This window comes from Polypterus senegalus, chromosome 14, assembly GCF_016835505.1.
Source record: "Polypterus senegalus isolate Bchr_013 chromosome 14, ASM1683550v1, whole genome shotgun sequence".
In the NCBI taxonomy this organism is placed as follows: Eukaryota; Metazoa; Chordata; class Cladistia; order Polypteriformes; family Polypteridae; genus Polypterus; species Polypterus senegalus.
The window spans coordinates 76,077,646-76,096,767 of record NC_053167.1 but is presented as its reverse complement, the minus strand read 5'-3'; the positions used below and the strand labels follow the sequence as shown (position 1 = coordinate 76,096,767).

The 19,122-nt window shown below is 36.9% G+C and overlaps 1 long non-coding RNA gene across 1 annotated transcript in view; it reads right to left on the bottom strand.

The window, feature by feature from the left end:
- Positions 1–2,787: 2,787 nt before the first annotated feature.
- The window catches only part of LOC120514275, a 51,389-nt gene continuing 35,054 nt past the window's right edge, over positions 2,788–19,122 (bottom strand). Inside the window, exons 3-4 of the long non-coding RNA XR_005630440.1 lie at positions 5,000–5,057; positions 2,788–3,126 (exon numbers count right to left, since the gene is read on the bottom strand). This is a non-coding gene — a long non-coding RNA (uncharacterized LOC120514275). The remainder of the gene's footprint in view (positions 3,127–4,999; positions 5,058–19,122) is intronic.

The following is a 19,122-nucleotide window of genomic DNA, read 5'->3' as shown; positions in this document are numbered from 1 at the left end:
CAGTGAAACAGTGAATCATTATAATCATTGTAATCTGCAGATAATGGTGCTGTGAGGTTGGTTGAGTGTAATGTTAATACTGAGTAAATATTTATTTACTCTTGTGCCAGTACTTCATTCATATCAAGATAACCTTTTATTTTCCTTGCTTGCATTTTATACTTACACAGTTAGAAAGATCATTTAACTTAACTGTTATGATTTAAAGCATTGGGAAGTCTGTGGTGCTGATGCACTTGTTCTCTTCTTCTTAAGCTACAACCGCTGGGAGACTTCATAATGCAGAAGCACATTGCTGATGCAGAGGTTTCTGTGCATCTCACTGCTGGTGCTTCATTAACTTGGATTGGGGATCTGTTTGTTGAAATTTAAAGCTATCAGTGGCGAAAAGAGTAAAATATACAAGTTAATGTAACCACTGTCTAGGTAAAATTGAAACAGTAAACTAATTTGTACTTGATGTTGCATAGATTGTTTTTGCCTTTTTGAGACAGATGAGTTTGCAAATTCACCAATACTATGCTTTGGTAGATTCTGAAAACTGTATACAGTGCGATCTCATCAAGATATCTCAATAAAATTTGAACTGTCTTGATTAATTTCCTTGAAGAATAAGCATGCCACATTTCAACAAAATTCATTAATGGGGGGCTGAGTTGTTTCATGTGGACAGACAGACATTGCTACCATAATAAGTGCTTCAGGCAATATATGCAAATACACTTAAAAAAAGGAAAGGAGGACTGAAGAGCTTGGAAAGTGAGCTCAGCAGGCTCATGGTGTTGCAGCACCACATAGACGCCTGCCTCATAATTGACAGCTGCTATACAGCTGGAAATCTTCAAAGATCTCGGGCAACGTTGCACTTTTGCAAAAAAATAAATTCTTGTAATTATTTTCAGAATGAATCTGACTATATTTGTTAGGGTGTCTTTGTTAGATGCTGGATATTTCTATTTTTATTTGGACTTTTATTGGCTTTATTTAAAGCATGTAACATTCCATACAAGCAAGTCAAACTTAACAAAACTAAATTCAACTCAACCCCCACCGATGAGAAACAGAGAAAAGCCAACAGCCAGAGTAAAACTTTAGAGAGTAATATAGAGGGAGAGGAGTCTTTCTCCCCAATATAAGTGCTTATTCTAAAATAGTATTGATTAGATGCTGCCAGGTTTTTAAACAAAAAGGTTTGAACAGATCCTGTAAGAGAGATCTTAACAGAGGGGAGTTAGGATTCTTCCAGTTGAGCAAGACAAGTCTAGGTGCTAATAGTGAAGTAAAGACAATTACAGTTTGTTTGTCCTTCTCCACTTTAAGCCCAGGAGTGATTGTGACACCAAGACTGTCTGATAGGCATTTAAAGATTTTGGTCCAGAATGATGTTAATTTGGTACATGCCCAAAATATATAGTCTAGTGAAACTGGGGCTCAATTGCAATTTTCACAGGTTGGGTCTTGCCCTGGTAACATTCTGGACAATTTTAAATGAGATAGATGTGCTTGATAAAAAACTTTAATTTGAATAATTGCATGCTTTGCTCATATGGAGTTAGAATGAATTCTTTGCATGACTGCCTTCCACTTCTTTTCTGAAATGTTGAGCAAGAGATCCTTTTCACACTGTACTCTAGGATCTTTAGAAGGAAGGGACTTTAAAATGGTTTCCTATATTATAGAAATGCTGTCTTCATGACTGATCAATATTTCTTCTGGAATAGAAATAGGTGGGAATTGGGAAGATTTTGTTTAGCAAAGTTTCTTTTTTGGACGTAGTGGAAAAATTGTGTTGATGGGACACTTAATTAAGAATGTAATTGTTCAAAGGATGCAAAGACACTATTTATATACAGATCTCTAAAATATTTATTCCCATATGTTTTCTAAACATTAAAAACTGTGTCAGTTTGAGATAGTGGAAAAAGATGGTTATTATGTAGAGGTGCCACAGATAAAATATTCTCTAACTTGAATTGCTTACTACTTTGGTTCCATATCCTGAGTGCATGAAGAGCAATTGGGTTGTTAGTATATTGATGATACTGGTGTACAAAGCAAGGATATTTCTAAAACCATGAATATGCAAAAGGAGACCACAAGTGAACATTGCTTTGATATTTTGATAACAGGAAGATACAGTAAGACAGTTTTTGAGAGTGCAGTATTGACATTTCAGGTGCTCAGATGTTATTCTCACCTCTGGTACTGTTCAATTCTGCAGTACTGAAGGGTTCTGTGTAGGATTTTTAGGTGATTTCTTATTTTTTTTTTATCACAGTTACTTATGCATTGTGATTACCGTATATACTCATGTATAAGTCGTGTCTTGAAACCTGAAAAATCGATCATAAAATCACACCACAACATAAGCCTGTTCAAAAATGCAACACTTACATTTTTTTTACATCTTCTTGCCTCCTCCAATCTCGCATCAGTTTCTCAGATGCATCGAATTTTGTTGCAGCAGCGCAGTTATCAATTTCTTTCGCTACTTCAACAACATTTAATTTAAAACCAGCTTCATATTTTATTCTGATCGAACACTCCATCGTAGATAAGGGATGCTCTTATGATAAAGGTGTATGAGGCAGTGAGATACAAAAAACACAATTCGGTGCAAATGTTGCTCCGGAGTAGTTTGAGTATTACCATGTGGTCATGTAGGCACAATACATAGAAGATAAAAAGGCAGTGTGCACCTTGGTTATTCTCTCAGGTGGGCGTTAGCATATCATGATCTCTTGGACCAATAGCGTGAGTTTTCCACATTCGACTTATATGACCAACATTATAAAATACCAGAAATTATACGGTAAAATCAAGTCCCAACTTATCCACGAGTATATACAGTATATTTCTTCACTGTCATTTTGGCTTTGACTTTCAATTACGGGTACTGTTTACGTTATGTAACAGCATGTCAAGACAATGATAAAGAGTTGGGGTACTAGCCAGGTCACCCTGTATAATTGGAGAGATCAAAATTAAACAAAAACACACAAAAATTGCAGAGACGTCATTTCAGACAGGAGTTCCCAATCAAACTAACTAAGATGGTGGATCTTCTGGCAGGAAGAGGCGGGTCCTGTTGGACGGACACCAGAAGTGATGTCAGTGGAGTTATAGCTACAACAACAACAACAACATTTATTTATATAGCACATTTTCATACAAACAGTAGCTCAAAGTGCTTTAGATAATAAAGAATAGAAAAATAAAAGACACAATAAGAACACAAAATAAATCAACATTAATTAACATCGAATAAGAGTAAGGTTCAATGGCCAGGGGGGACAGAAAAAACAAAAAAACTCCAGACGGCTGGAGAAAAAATAAACTCTGTAGGGATTCCAGACCATGAGACCGCCCAGTCCCCTCTGGGCAATCAAGCTATCAATCATCTGATCTGCAGAGGAAAAAAAGCATTAGAACACAGCGCCAACCCCTGGTGCAGCAGCAGAATTCCAGTCATTAGAGCTCTTAAGCTGTCCCCATTGTGCACACGTGTGACAGTTACTAAAAATACCTGTTGCCACCATGTGATGGCCATAAGTTGCATCAAGTGACAATAGAGAACCGACACTTTTTAAGATGGTGTTGCAGTATCTGATGCATCCACGTTTGTCGAAAAAGAAGAATTGTGCATTTGCTAGACACAAATCATTCTTAGTGAGTAATATTTGTTGGCCTATTTTCCAGCCACAATTTTGATTTATGCATTTCATTTTACTTCTGGTTTCTCCTTCATTTCTGTGTCCTGTGTGTTTGTTCTTTTTCCTGCCCTGCTTCATCTAGGCTGATCAACCACTGTCTGTATGGAGTCTGCACATAATTTGAATGGTTGGGAAGATTTTTCCCTGTCTATTCAGGTTTTCTTCTTTAAATTTTAAGGTTAAAGTCTCCAAATGAAATAAGTGTGACTCAGCATGCCATTTGTTTCAGCTTTGTGTCTCATTCTGCTGGGATGGTCTCCAGAATCTTTTATCTCTTTAGCATATCTTTAAAAAGGCATAATGTAAAAAAGTAATATTTTCTTTATTACTGTTATCTGAGTTTAACAGTGTTAATTAAAACAAGGAAATATTTAAATTTCCCCCAGTGTTAAATCTTCCAAACTTTTTGCACCTGAAAGTTTGTGAGCCTCTAGCATAGATGGTGTTTCAATCGCAAAGAGACTTAAAATGTGCCCACAGGATTAATGGAATAACTGTAACAAAGTAAAATTGATACAAAGTAAAATCCTATTGTAATGCTTTTGGAGTATTAACACAAGAAGTCTGCCTTATGTGTAATGTGAGCACATTCATTGACATTGTAAAAAGAAGCATGTAAAGGGATCTCATTTATTAAGTCCTGTCATCTGCTGTGTTCACTGCATTTATGACAATGACTTTGTTTAACCCTGTTATAGACCTATTTGAAAGAAAGCTATCACACTAATTAAAGTAAATGCCACTCACAAGGTTTCACATCAACATAAAAGCTGTAAAAGAATGGTCTCTGAGGGAACTGTTTTCCTACAAGAGAGAGATTTAGCCTTCAAATTCATCTTTCAAGATTTGAAAAAAGAAATAGTAATATTGCTTTCCAATAAGAAATAGGAGATTGCATGAAATTGTGTGTTCCCCATGGTTCACATGGTCTAATGTACTATGTTCTCAATGCAGCCACCAGCACATTATACTGAAGCAGATAGCCGCAGAGCATCCTCTAATTAACTTTGTGTTTGTAGTCTTTTGCCTCTTTTAACATTTTTAGGACATTTAAAATGCAGTCAATTTTATGGGAGGCACAACTTGTTTTTTGTTTTTAAATATTTTAAACTCTACAAAGATTGTGCAAAGGTGACCTTGAAACAAATAAATGCAACATCCTGGGAGGTGTTTATTTCTTTTATGCCTTTTGTTTAATTCAAAGACTTCCAAGTTTGAACTTTATTTTTTTTCGTGTATTACATTTATTTTGAAAAATATTATATTCAACAAAAGCTGTTACTTACTGTATATATTGTCAAAGGTTTCTTTAACACATGTCCACTCCCATGTTCTGTAGTTGTCCTGCAACAGAATATACTGATTCAAATAGAATGGCAATAAAACTAAAGCAAGCATTTACCTTTTCAAACACTTTTCATTAAGTTTATCATAGGGAAGACATTGTGACACAATGGTCAGTGCTACAGCCTCACAGCTCAATAAAACTGGGTTTAAATTCTGATCAAGTATGTGTTACATGAACTGGCAATTATAAGCTGGCCTAGTGTTGGTGTGTGCATGTGTGTTTCCTGCAAAAGACCTTCACCCAGTCTAGGATGGTTTTCATGCCTTACACTAAGTGCAGTCAGGATGGTCTCTGACTCCCAGCTATTCTGATTTGAGCAAAGATGATTTGAAAAATGACTGTTGAATTTTTATATTATGAACAGAAACATTTTTTAAATGAACAGATGCCCTCAATCCAATTTTGTCCTTTGTTTCTCACAAGACCGAGCATTTCACTAGAATCAGCTTGTCTTGCAGACAGAGTTTTGCTGATCGTTAACATAGACCGACCCCAGAGTTTCTGGTCGAGCAGAAGGTTAAGCTTGTGACTTGTGATATCTGCCTGATGGTTCTATCTCGTAAATTAGCACCACAGTTTATTAGCTACTATGTAATACACAAGCATGTGGGGTCTGTATCATAGAGTCAGGCTCTTCTGGCTCATTTTGAGATTTTCATGCGTCAAGATTGAAACTTGTTCATCACATGACATTAGGTGACTTCCCCTGCTGCTCTCAGGATGGATGGGATGGAGGAATTTGAACATTGCTTTTCAGTGTATTCTTCTAATGTCCATGTCTCTTGTCTATGAGTCTAATTTGCTAAGTTTCTGTAAAAGCAAAATTTCCCCTAGGTACAAATATACAGTAGTTCTATCTATCTATCTATCTACAGTGCATCCGGAATTTATTCACAGCGCATCACTTTTTCCACATTTTGTTATCTTACAGCCTTATTCCAAAATGGATTAAATTCATTTTTTTCCTCAGAATTCTACACACAACACCCTATAATGACAACGTGAAAAGTTTACTTGAGGTTTTTGCAAATTTATTAAAAATAAAAAAAACTGAGAAGCACATGTACATAAGTATTCACAGCCTTTGCTCAATACTTTGTCGATGCACCTTTGGCAGCAATTACAGTCTCAAGTCTTTTTGAATATGATGCCACAAGCGTGGCACACCTATCCTTGGCCAGTTTCGCCCATTCCTCTTTGCAGCACCTCTCATACTCCATCAGGTTGGATGGGAAGCGTCGGTGAACAGCTATTTTAAGATCTCTCCAGAGATGTTTAATCTGATTCAAGTCTGGGCTCTGGCTGGGCCACTCAAGGACATTCACAGAGTTGTCCTGAAGCTACTCCTTTGATATCTTGGCTGTGTCTGAGCCCAGTCTGAGGTCAAGAGCGCTCTGGAGCAGGTTTTCAAATCCTGTCCAATCAACTGAATTTACCACAGGTGGACTCCAATTAAGCTGCAGAAACATCTCAAGGATGATCAGGGGAAACAGGATGCACCTGAGCTCAATTTTGAGCTTCATGGCAAATGCTGTGAATACTTATGTACATGTGCTTCTCAGTATTTTTTATTTTTAATAAATTTGCAAAAACCTCAAGTAAACTTTTTTCACGTTGTCATTATGGGGTGTTGTGTGTAGAATTCTGAGGAAAAAATTGAATTTGATCCATTTTGGCATAAGGCTGTAACATAATAAAATGTGGAAAAAGTGATGTGCTGTGAATACTTTCCGGATGCACTCTATCTATCTATCTATCTATCTATCTATCTATCTATCTATCTATCTATCTATCTATCTATCTATCTATCTATCTATCTATCACAGCCAGGTTGGCACTAGAAAGTGTTAATGGTAAACCAGTACTGCTAGAGCAACTAGACAAACCAGTGTGAAAGGGTACAGACAGTTAGAACATGTAATGTTCTACTGTGATGGTGAAAGGTAGATGACAGAACTTCAGTCAGGTGAGACGCAAATGTTCTGAAATCACCAAGTAGGACCACTTACCCCCTCTTGCCTGATGAAATGATCCTCAAGTGTCTGCAAGTTGAATGAAACAACCAAGTGCCCACACCCCATTAATAGTTGGAAGTAACATGCTGCATAAAATGGCTGGGTGTCCGAACGCAGCATTGTTTAAAGTATGATCAACTCACTGTTAAGGATTATTAATCATCAAGTCACCCGAGGGCCTGTGGGAGTCTTAATCTGGCCTTGGTTGCTGCACTGGTTGACACTAACCCTAGTGACGTCACTGGTTGTATTTTTCCATGACTGAGTCCATGGGGATAGGCAGGAAGCTCGTAATCTGTCCCATCTCCCAATTATGATACCTCGTTTGATCTCCCAGAGACATAAAGCATAACAGTCTGCTACAAGATCGCTGCCTTCTTTTACAATAGTGAACTATTTCCATTTTGGTTCTAAAATGTTCTCAATGCAAATGTGATACGGCTATTTTTTATTAGTTGTGGGCAGTGAAAAAGCAAAGAATTGCCAGTTTCTCCTGGGGCCTCATGTGTACCTCATATAAGTAAATGTTTGTTTCTACGCTAATATTTCTGCTAATAAATAAGAGCAGTTTTGTACTCTTTTACCTTCCTTTATAAAACTGTACATGCCAATTTGTTTTCCTTGATTTTCATATCATTATACAAGGAAGAAATTATTTGTTTTAAATTAAAGCTATATATAATAAATATACATATACAATATGTATGCATGTATGTACAGTATATATATATATATATATATATATATATATATATATATATATATATATATATATATATATATATATACTGTACACAGCCTTCCCCACTTTGGCACCTATACAGCACAGTTTAAAGCACAGTCAACACTTTCCTTTCACTCGCCTCCACTCCTACTCCAGCAAGTTTCGTCCTCTTCCACCCAACTCTAGCTCCCTGAATGGAGTGAGGCAGCTCATTAATCAGACCTGGAATCACTCCCAGATGTGGTGAAAGCCCAAAGTAGGGCTCTGCATTTCCCCCTGGTGGCCCCCCTGGAACCCTACAGAGCTGTGCTAAACTCCAACTCTCAGCGTGCCCTGCGGGAATCCATGGTGCCACAGCCACCCAGGAGGGCTGCCCTCTAACGTCCCGGGGTGGGTGGAGAGCCTTGAAGATGCCCTCTCTCCTGGTCCTTTTTATTCAGAGTATAGTATCAAGTCAATGAAACTTCTGGGATATTGATCTGGACAGTTAAGTAGCAGAGGAGGTTATAAATCAGTTTCAGCTGCTTTGGTGTTAATGAAATTAACAACAGGTGCACTAGAGGGGCAACAGTGAAACGACCCCCAAAACAGGAATGGTTTAACAGGTTGAGATCACTGACATTTTTCCCTTCTCATCTTTTCTGACTGTTTCTTCACTAGTTTTGCATTTGGCTACAGTCAGTGTCACTACTGGTAGCACGAGGTGATACCTGAACCCTACAGAGTTTGCACAGTAGTAGTCCAACTTCTCCAGGATGGCACATCAATATGTGTCATTCCCAGAAGGTTTGCTGTGTCTCCCAGCACAGTCTCAAGGGTATGAAGGAGATTCCAGGAGACAGGCAGTTACTCTATGAGAGCTGGACAGGGCCGTAGAAGGTCCTTAACCCTTCAGCAGGACCGGTATATACTCCTTTGGGCAAGGAGGAACTGGATAAGCACAGCCAGAGCCCTACAAAATGACCTCCAGCAGGCCACTGGTGTGAATGTCTCTGACCATACAATCAGAAACAGACTTCATGAGGGTGGCCTGAGGGCTCGACCTCCTCTAGTGGGCTCTCTGCTCACTGCCCGGCACCGTGGAGCTCGACTGGCATTTGCCATAGAATGCCAGAATTGGCAGGTCCAGCACTGGCACCCCTTGCTTTTCACAGATGAGAGCACGTTCATCCTGAGGACATGTGACAGACATGAAAGGGTCTAGAGAAGCCGTTGAGAAGCTGCATGCTTTTTATGTGGTGACATAAGCACGTAACTATTTCATTGGGCCTTTTCTTGTTTTAGCACAGCCATTTTGTAATGCGCATGCACAGGCACCACCATACCGTTCCCAGAAATGACCACTGTTGCCAGTGACATAAAATGTGACCTGTGATGTCATTGAACTAAACATAACCTGGTATCAGATTTTTCTGGAGATTTTACTAAAAACAACATTTTTGCATCAGTAGTTAGGAGTAAATAACATAAGGCAGAAGTAGGACTTTTGCTTTGTGTCTCGCCTTTGTTTTCTGGCTTTAACATTTTGTTTTTGGTCTATTAATTCTTTGACTCTTGTCTGGCATTTTTGATCTTCTGACCATATCTTTGCTCTACCCTGTCTTTTTGGGAATTTCTTTTGCATAAAGAAAGTTAAAAGGCACATCGAAGAAGATATACTGTAGTGTTAGGACACTCTTGCTTGTTTTGTTGACTTGGTGTTTGCGTTGCAGTTTTGGTTTCATATTAGTGTTCTGACCTTTCTTCCTGTCCCTGAGTGTTCACTCCTTTCAATTAGCCCATCTCTTAGACTTGTTATATTTTTGTCTCAGCATTCTGGATCCTGCTGCCTGTGGGATCATTACATTAACAAGGAAAATAATTATAGTAGTAATTCAAATATATCATAAAATGAATCAAAATGTTCTTTAATGATATCCTGAAAATAGAAATCTAAACATAATGACCGTAATAATGCAAAAAATGAACTATGGACATTTTCAAATGAGCTTCTGACAAATAATAATAAAGATACAATAACCACAGTAATAATCGAGTTAAACAAATCAGAATGCCCCCTAATGAGATTCTGACACTGTACTCCCACTTTGTTGTTTGTATTTAGATATGGTATCCCTTAAGATCTTCATACTTGAGAACAATTGTTTTTCTATATGCTGTATAATTCAGTAACATAAAATTATTTGCACACTCCGTTGTATGTAACAATAAAACTAAATGACACTTCTTCAGTTATGTCATTAACTGCTTTAGTAATGTGAAACAGGTGTTGAGAAAAAAATGATGTGTCCTTAACTTCAGAAAGAAATTGAATTTCTTTTAGTGGGTGGTACATCTACAAGATAATATTGACAACTCTCTAATTTTAAAGGCCTGAACTATAATTTACATGAATATGAAAAATGCTTAATGAAAGAAGCATTGATTAAATAAAGTTGTTAGCTTATTTTGTATTGTTCCTGCTGAACAAAACTTCATATGAACATTTTGTGACATTTTTTAAATGGTGGAATCAATTTAAATTTTACTGCTTGCTTCTTAATATGTTAAACATTTCTGTATGTCAATGAATACATTCAGCTAGCAGTCATATACATTGCATCACTGAGAAGCAGGTTTAATGATAAGTATGCTTATACAAAAAACAAAAAACAAGCCAAGCAATTTTCCAGTATTCATCTCTAATTGTTGTAAAGGCCTGATCAAATTAAATGACAACTTTGGTTAACATTCCCTACATTTTTTCATTGTATTCCTGTAATATACCTAAGGTTTAAAGATGGTGGATGGTGTTATATTCTCATTTATTTGGAATAAACATATCCTTATTTTAGAATATTGATACTTTAAGAAAGAGGGTTTTTCATCACTACCTGACCCGTGGCAGTCCTACTGAGAAGTGAAGGATAATGGGATTTTGAGAATATTTGGTAAACACTCTTAATCCACATCAAGGTTTCAGGGGACCAGAGCCAAACTTGGAAGCATTTGGTAGCATTGGAGCAGCCAACCATGGATAGGACAGGAGTCCTTTGAAGACCCACTATTGCCCTCGCTCAAATGGAGCCAAACAGAAACCAGCAAGTAATCTAACCTACAAGTGTCTGGGGATGTGTGACGAAAACCAGAGTTTCTGGAAGAAAGCCCACTTAGACAGAAGGGGAATGTTTAAATTCCACAGAGTTCAATGACAGCACACGAGTACATCATGAAGGAGCAGTTCTAACCATTTCAGGGTGTTGCCACATAATATTTGGAAATAATTTTTTGTGATCAAATATGTATGGGAGTTTAAATAATATTCATGAAAATACAAATAATGAAATCAACAGATTTCTCTGAAAATAAATAGTTAAAAGAAAACAATTGTAAATGCAGCACTAACAGTAAAAATACAACCCCACTAGTCACAAACTTTGCATTATTAAAAATGGTATAAAGAAAATGGCCTGAGAAAACAGGGAACAGGGAAATGCATCTCAAATGTTAGACCCCACTGAGCTAGAAGAGTGACAGCAAATATCAGACCCAAGCCAAGACTTAAGAAGTAGGAAGAGATGATTGACAGCAACCAGTGGCCACCCAGCTCCACAGAATTTCCACTAGAACATGCCATTTTGTAACATATGAAATAGATGACAAAAAGGCTTGGTAAAGATGCAAAGGAGAAAGAAACATCCAGCAAGAAGCTAAAAATGACTTTGCAGCAGTTGTGCATAGATAAAACAGCCTCCACTGGATAGAAGTGAGAATGAGATAGGAGAGGTTCAGTAAGAATGAAGTTTGAGGAATTGATGGGATATTAATGTGAAAAACGGTAAATAGAAGTTTAGTGATAGATAATCACAAAGCTGAGACCCAAGGGGTACTCCCAAAACATATGCAGAAAAGTACCTAGGATGTTCACCTGGCAAAAGGGACAATAAAAATCATTGGACAATATTTGGAAATATATAAAAACTAATTTAAATACACCCAAGTAAGAATCTGTGATGCAGCACAATAATAACATGAAGAAACAGCAGAATATTTGATTAAATTTGAAGTTTTACCAACTTCAAGAACTGATGTATAATTTATAAATTTGCTGCATGTAAAGTCATCAGTCACTGTGGCCACCCATTAACAGAATTGTCCACCCCCAATTAGGTTATGCTGAAGTGGTGCTGATCCAGCTCTTGAAAAACACAACACGCAGAAGGAAACATATTTCAGTAAATTCTTAAGTTGAAAAAAGCCAACCAGAAGATTTTGTAGGTACACAGTATTCAAAATATATTTTCCTTCTGGGAACCCAATGATAGTTAAGATTTAAGGTGGAAAGATGAGTTGGCAACAACTGTAATGCTGCTTCTCGTCATTGCATGATGATATAATAAATTGTTCATAATTTTGGATAAAAAAAAAAAACAAAAAAAGTGAAAACTTACTACCTACTAGAAACTTTTTTCATCATGCTATTTTGAATGCTTACACTACAGTGTATAACTTTAATAATTTTAAAGTTAATGCTTTTTAACCATGTTACACAATTTTAAAACAAAATGTTGTCAGCTTAAAACAGAATGATGTAAAACATATTCTCTGTTCCATTCATTTTGTTGTTTGTATTCCAGTATTGTTCTTCTCGTTGTTATTGTGCGGTTTGAAAATTCAATTAAGTTCCACAAAAGGAGTAATCTCTAAGACTATAAAGAGAAATGAACATTGTGCTCAGAAAATGAAAAAAAAACTGTTAAGTTGAATAGTATATGTTTGAATAAACCAGAGAAGTCCTATTCTAAATTTGACAGACTACTAAAAGAAAACAGAAATTTATTAATGCTTGTTTAAATGTTATAATGAAATAAAATTGCCTTTACTGTTCTACCATCTGATCCTGTCACACTAAAGAAGCTTTTTCTTTGTGGCATTTTGTGCATTTGCTTAAAGTTGCGTTACTCAACCTTGATTATCATGGCAAATTTTCTTTACTGGATTTTGTAGCACTACAACTGTAAATCACTAAATAATATGTCCAATTAAAATTTTAATCAGCCATGACTTGACTCATATGAAAGACAAGACAGCTTTTGATATTGTATCCATGTCAGTCAGCATGGCATCATGTAGATTGATTGGGCATGAATACGCACCTAGAAGAGAAATCGAGGACGGGGAAAATTGTCTGAACAATTTGTCGAGAACTACTGTAAACTGGCATGTTTAAACTGGAAATATTATTAAACGTACTGCAAACATTTGGCATTTAGTAATTTGCATGATTTGAATACTCTATCATTTATATGGCAATATCTTTCAGTGCTTCATATATTGTATACCTTTGCTGAGTTGGTGTGAATCCTAACACAGTCAACTATCTTTTTTTTTAGAGTTTGCAGAGTCTCAGTATTTTCATGGGTTTTTCTCATAATAGTAATATTAAGAATACATTTTATTTATTTAGTGTCTTTCCCATGCCCATGTCAATGCTAGGTTACCTGATGGTAAGACCACATATTTTCATAAGTAAGTCATTTTATTATTTCATGGGAATTTACATCATGTTGACAATTGAATGGATGCGAATGTAGAAATTAACGACTCAAGTTATATGAGTATACTTACTAGTTCTAGTTATAATTTTTGATGTTGTAAGAAGGGTCAAATTCAATCATTCAATCATACGGGTTTGGGCAATTTTACCCCGTATACTTGAAAATCTTGATCAAAATAATAAAAGTCTTTACAGTCTTGAGTGCAATATGGAACTGAATAGGATAGGCAAGATATAGGATTTATTGGTGAGAAAACAGGTAGAGTAGGGATCTTGTGGGACCGAAACCAAAACGACATTATTAGGCTGCAGTGTCTAGGGAGGTGGAATGATGTCATTAGGAAGTGGGCTGTTCTGATGGTCTGCACAGGGAAAAAGGTAAAGCATCAGAGGACAGCACCAACCCCTGGCTCACCTGAGAAACACTTCTATAAACTGTCTCCCAAGTGCATATGTGTGACAATGTGGAAATCTGGATTAATGTTTAAATAGTAGTCAAATTATATGAACAGGGAAGCTTTACAATAATCAGTTCTAATTAATATGAAAGAATGATCTGGTTCTGTAATATCGTGTATATTAACATAACATGCCATTTTTTCGGAATGTCTCTCAAGTCAGTGAAAGCAGTTCTTAAATAGCACGGAAATGGGAGGATTAAACATTAAAATACTGCCAAGCATAACAGCAAATTCAATAAACATAACAAAATTCAATTCACCATACATTAAGCCTTTCTAATAAGTATCTGTTCATATTATCACACCATTTGTAGATTATTTTTCACCAAGTCTTAAGGAAAAACAGTGTCAGACATGTGAGTCTAGTGTGAGTTACATTGTTTTGAGTCTGTCAAAAAGGGTTATGGGGAATGCTTTTGATGGTACACACCATGAAATGTAATTTTCCTTTCTCCTAAAGTGGAGGAGGTCTATCCAGAGGACATCTCACCTCAGTTCTTCTCTCTTGACTCCAACTCCTCCCTGTCCCCCTGCTTCTGCTTCAAATGCCACTTGTACTGGAAGAGCAATGTGTTTTCTGACCAGATCTCCAACTAGAGTGGAGCTCTCTGAGACAGAAGTCTTAAAAAACACCCTGAAGAGACACCATGACCATGTCACTAGGGACATAATTTTTTTAATCTTTTTTTCAACACAGGACAATAAACAGGGTTATCCGTGGTACCCGAACACTTTATTTGTTATCTGTGCTTAACTTTACCATAGTTTTTTAAATTTTCAGACACTGACTACTTTGAAGGAGTCTAAGTAATAAAGGTGCCTTTCCATCCCTTTTCTTAACTAATGTGGTGGAGAGAAGCTGGAGCCAAGCTTATCAGTTTTGGACACAGGGCAGGTACCAGAGTTGGGGTAGTCAAATCACAGAGCACACTCCCACTCTACTTCACACTAGGCCAGTTCAGCATTGGCAATTAGTTCAACACACATATTCTAAAAATTCAATGAAATTGTGAATGTACTTCACATGAAGAGTTTTGCTGGACTGAATGCACACACTGTATATTTAAGAATATAATGATTGGTTTATAAATAAAACAGTGTCTAGTAAGTGCAAAGTTTTTCTTAGTTGATCTGTACTAGATGTGCAATATTGCTACCAGACAACTTTGTAAAATAAGCTCACTAGCCAATGAAAATACACCAAATCAATCAAAATTACCTGAACTTGCTTAGTTGATAAAAACGAGTTAAGTACAATTAATACAGGAACCAATCATTTATAGGGCAACAGTCCATTAGAGGGCATATTCATACACACCCTCAATAACTCACAGAGACCGGATGAGGATTCAAACCCAGGGGTCAATGGATGTAAGAATGCTGTCACTATCACCATTGCTAGCAAGCCGTTCCAAACGTAAATCGGATTTGTGTGAGTCACATATGTCTTTTTTAAGAAAGGATTTAAGAGCTAAACAAACATTTATCTGGTTCCCTTTTTTGTCTTCAAACAGGGGGACCGTAAACAGGAAGAATAAGCATAGGTCTGCCTCATCTGGTTTGCCAGCTTTAGAGGCTGACACAAGATGACCAACATTTTTAGATGAGCACCTAAGAAGGACACTTCAGAGGAAGAGTAAAGTTTGCCTATGAACACAGAGGAAAAGACCAGAACTTGCGGAACAATTTGCTCTGGATTGACGAGAAAGACACATTTGATCACAAGATCCTGATACCAACTGTAAAGCATCCTGGTGGAAATGTTATGGTTTGGGTCTGCTTTACTGCATCAGCTCCTGACCAGCTTACCACCACATTTTTACTATGACTTCTTTATTGGACCAGAGGATGCTTGAGAGTAATGTGTGACCATCTGTTAGAAGACTGAACCTCAACCAAATGTGAACCTTGCAACATGACAATGGCCCTAAAAGTAAAACTAGATCTCAATCTCATTGAGATGTGTGGGTTTTTTTAAAACAGGCTGTGCACTTAGACTCCCCTTGAACATTGCACAGATGAAAGAATTCTGCATAGAACAGTGGGAAAAAGCATTTCCCAGATGATTTAAGAGTCTGGTAGACATTTTTTTTTTTTTTTTTTTTATTTTATTAATTTTATTACACTTCATACAAAGCAATCAAGTTTCTACAAAAAGAAAAATAGAGTTAAGAACAGATCGATCCCCACCCTTGAGAGAGAGAGCAAGCCAAAGCGGCATAAAATTTAAGGCTTTAAACATACCTAAATTAATAAATTCTCTGTGCTTTATGAACTTATTTTAAAATATTACTGATTAGATCCTGCCATGTTTTGAAAAAGTCTGTACAGATCCTCTAACTGAGTATTTGATTTTTCCAATTTCAAATAATATAACACATCAGTTTCCCACTGACTTAAAGAGGAGAGTTTGGGTTCTTCCAGTTTATCAGAATAAGTCTGCGTGCCAAAGTGTAGTGAATGCAATCACAATTTGTTTGTCTTTCTCCACTTTAAGCCCCTCTGGAAGAACCCCAAACACAGCTGTTAATGGGTAAGGAGGGATTGTGAGTCCAAGGCTATCTGAAAGGTAATTAAAATTTTTTTGTCCAGAATAATGTTAATTTGGTGCAGGCCCAGAACATGTGACCTAGTGAGGCTGGGCTTTTGCAGCGTTCACAGGTTGGATCATGCCCTGGAAACATTTTGGAGAGTTTTAGTCGAGACAGATGCGCTCGATATATAATTTTGAGTTGTATAATTGTATGCTTTGCACATGGAGCTCGAGTGAATTCTCTGCATTGCTACTTTCCACTCCTTTTCTGATATATTAATTGAGAGATCTTTTCCCAGTGTCCTCTTGGATCTTTGAAAGGGAAGGATTGTAAAATGATTTTATATATTGTAGAGATGGAGTCTAACTCCTTGAGACTGAGCAATATTTTTCCAGCATGGATGAGGGTGCAAGATGAGGAAAATCTGGAAGGTTCTGTTTAACAAAGTTCCTGATTTGAAGATAGTGAAAGAAATGTGTAGCTGGAATGTTAAATTTGGAATGTAATTGTTCATAGGATGCAAAGACGTTGTCTATATAAAGATCTCTAAGCAAGTTAATTCCAAATTTTTCCAGATATTAAAACTGCATATGTTTGTGAAGGTTGAAAGAGGTGGTTCTCTTGCAGAGGTGCCACAGATAGAAGCTTCTCCGTCTTAAAATGCTTTCTACATTGGTTCCAGATTCTAAGTGAGTGGAGCACAATTGGGTTATTAGTGTATTGCCGATAGCGTGTGTTTATTGGAGCACAAGCAAGGAATACAAAGAAGTACTGCAGGATTTTACTTCTATTGTGGTCCAAGCCTGTGTATGTTCTTCTATTTGTGTCCAGGTTCTTATCGCCTGTATATTTGCTGCCCAGTAATAAAACTGGAAGTTAGGTAGAGCCATGCCACCTTCTGCCTTTTGTCTTTGTAGGGTCGCTCTTTTGATGCGTGGATGTTTTGAATTCCAAATAAATGAGGTTATTGTTGAATCTAATTGCTTAAAGAATGATTTATTAATGTATATTGGGATGTTTTGAAATAAAAAAAGGAGCTTAGGAAGAATATTCATCTTAACAGTGTTAATTCTTCCAGCTAGTGTGAGATGAAGGGTTGACCATCTATGCAAGTCTTGTTTAATTTTTTCCATGCAGGCGAAATTTTGTTGATAAAGAGCTTTATGTTTACTTGTGATGTTTACCCGAGGTATTTAAACTGTTCTGCAATGATAAAAGGTAGGGTGTCTAATCTAATATTATATGCTTGAGAATTCACTGGAAAGAGTACACTTTTATTCAGATTAATTCTGAGACCAGAGATCTTTTGAAATTCTGTGAGTGCTGCTAAGACTGCAGGCACAGAATTTTCTGGGTCCGATATATACAGTACCATGTCATCTGCATATAATGAGATTTTCTGTTCCAGTCCTTCTCTGCTAATCCCCTTTATCTGATCAGTATTTCGACAATGTATTGCCAGTGGTTCAACGGCAATTGCAAACAACAGCGGTGACAAGGGCATCCTTGTCTAGTGCCACGTTCTAGTTTAAAGTAGTCTGAGCAAATGTTATTGATGCAAACTGAAGCTTCTGGGTTAGTATACAGTAATTTAATCCATGCACAAATGTTGGGCCAAACCCAAACTTCTCCAATGTAGTAAAAGGTATTTCCATTCAATCATGTCAATGCTTTTCTGCATCCAATGATAATAATATTTCTGGGGTGTTTGATTTAGTTGGTGAGTATATTACATTAAACAGGCGTCGAAGATTTGAAGATAAGTGCGGCCCCTAATAAATCCAGTTTGGTCTTGTGATATTACGAGGGAGCACTTTCTCCATCCTTCTAGCTATGATTTTAGAGAGTATTTTAACGTCGTTATTCAGAAGTGAAATTGGTCTGTATGATGCACATTGTAATAAGTCCTTATTTTGTTTTGGAAAACAGTGATTAGTGCTTGGCGAAAGGTTTGTGGAAGAGATTGGTTATCTCTGGCTTCTGTAAATGTTGCTAATAGGAGGGAGCTAGCTGAGCGGAGAATTTCTTGTAAAACTCTGCAGGGTAGCCATCAGGGCCTGCTGCTTTTCCACCTTGGAGTGACTTTATAGCATCTAGTAATTCTGATAATGCAGAGGTTTATCAAGTTCCTCCACACTAAAAGCGTCTATTTGTGGTATCTGTAATGTATCCAGAAATGCATTAGATTGTGTATTGTCTTCTTTAAACTCAGTAGTATATAGGGATTTATAGTAGTCTCTGAAAGTGTGCATTATATTTTTGTGTTCGATGATTTTATCTCCGTTAGTGTTAGTGATTACGAGATTGCATTGCACTTCTTGCTTGTGAATTTGTTGAGCTAAAAGCTTATTAGCTTTCTCTCCATGTTCATAATAATGATGTCTGGATTTGTAAATTAGTTGTTCAGTTTCTTTAGTTGTCAAGAGGTTTAATTCTGAATGTAGAGCCTGCCTCCTCTATGTAGAGTCTGCTTGGTAGTCTGGCATGTTCTTCATCTATTTTAGTAATTTCGCTTTTTATCTCTGCTACTTTCTTGGCTTCGGATTTATTTCTGTGGGAAAGATATGAGATAATCTGTCCTCTTAAGAAGGCCTTAAGAGTTTCCCAGAGTATTCCTGCAGAGATCTCAGGGATGTATTTGTCTCTAGAAAGAATTTGATTTGTTTGGATATAAATTCAGTACAATTCTCGTCAGCTAATAGAAGCTGGTTGAGCGCCATCTGCGGGGTGAGTGTATGGGGCTTAGTAATTTCAGCTCCAAGATCATAGGTGCATGGTCCGAAATAACAAT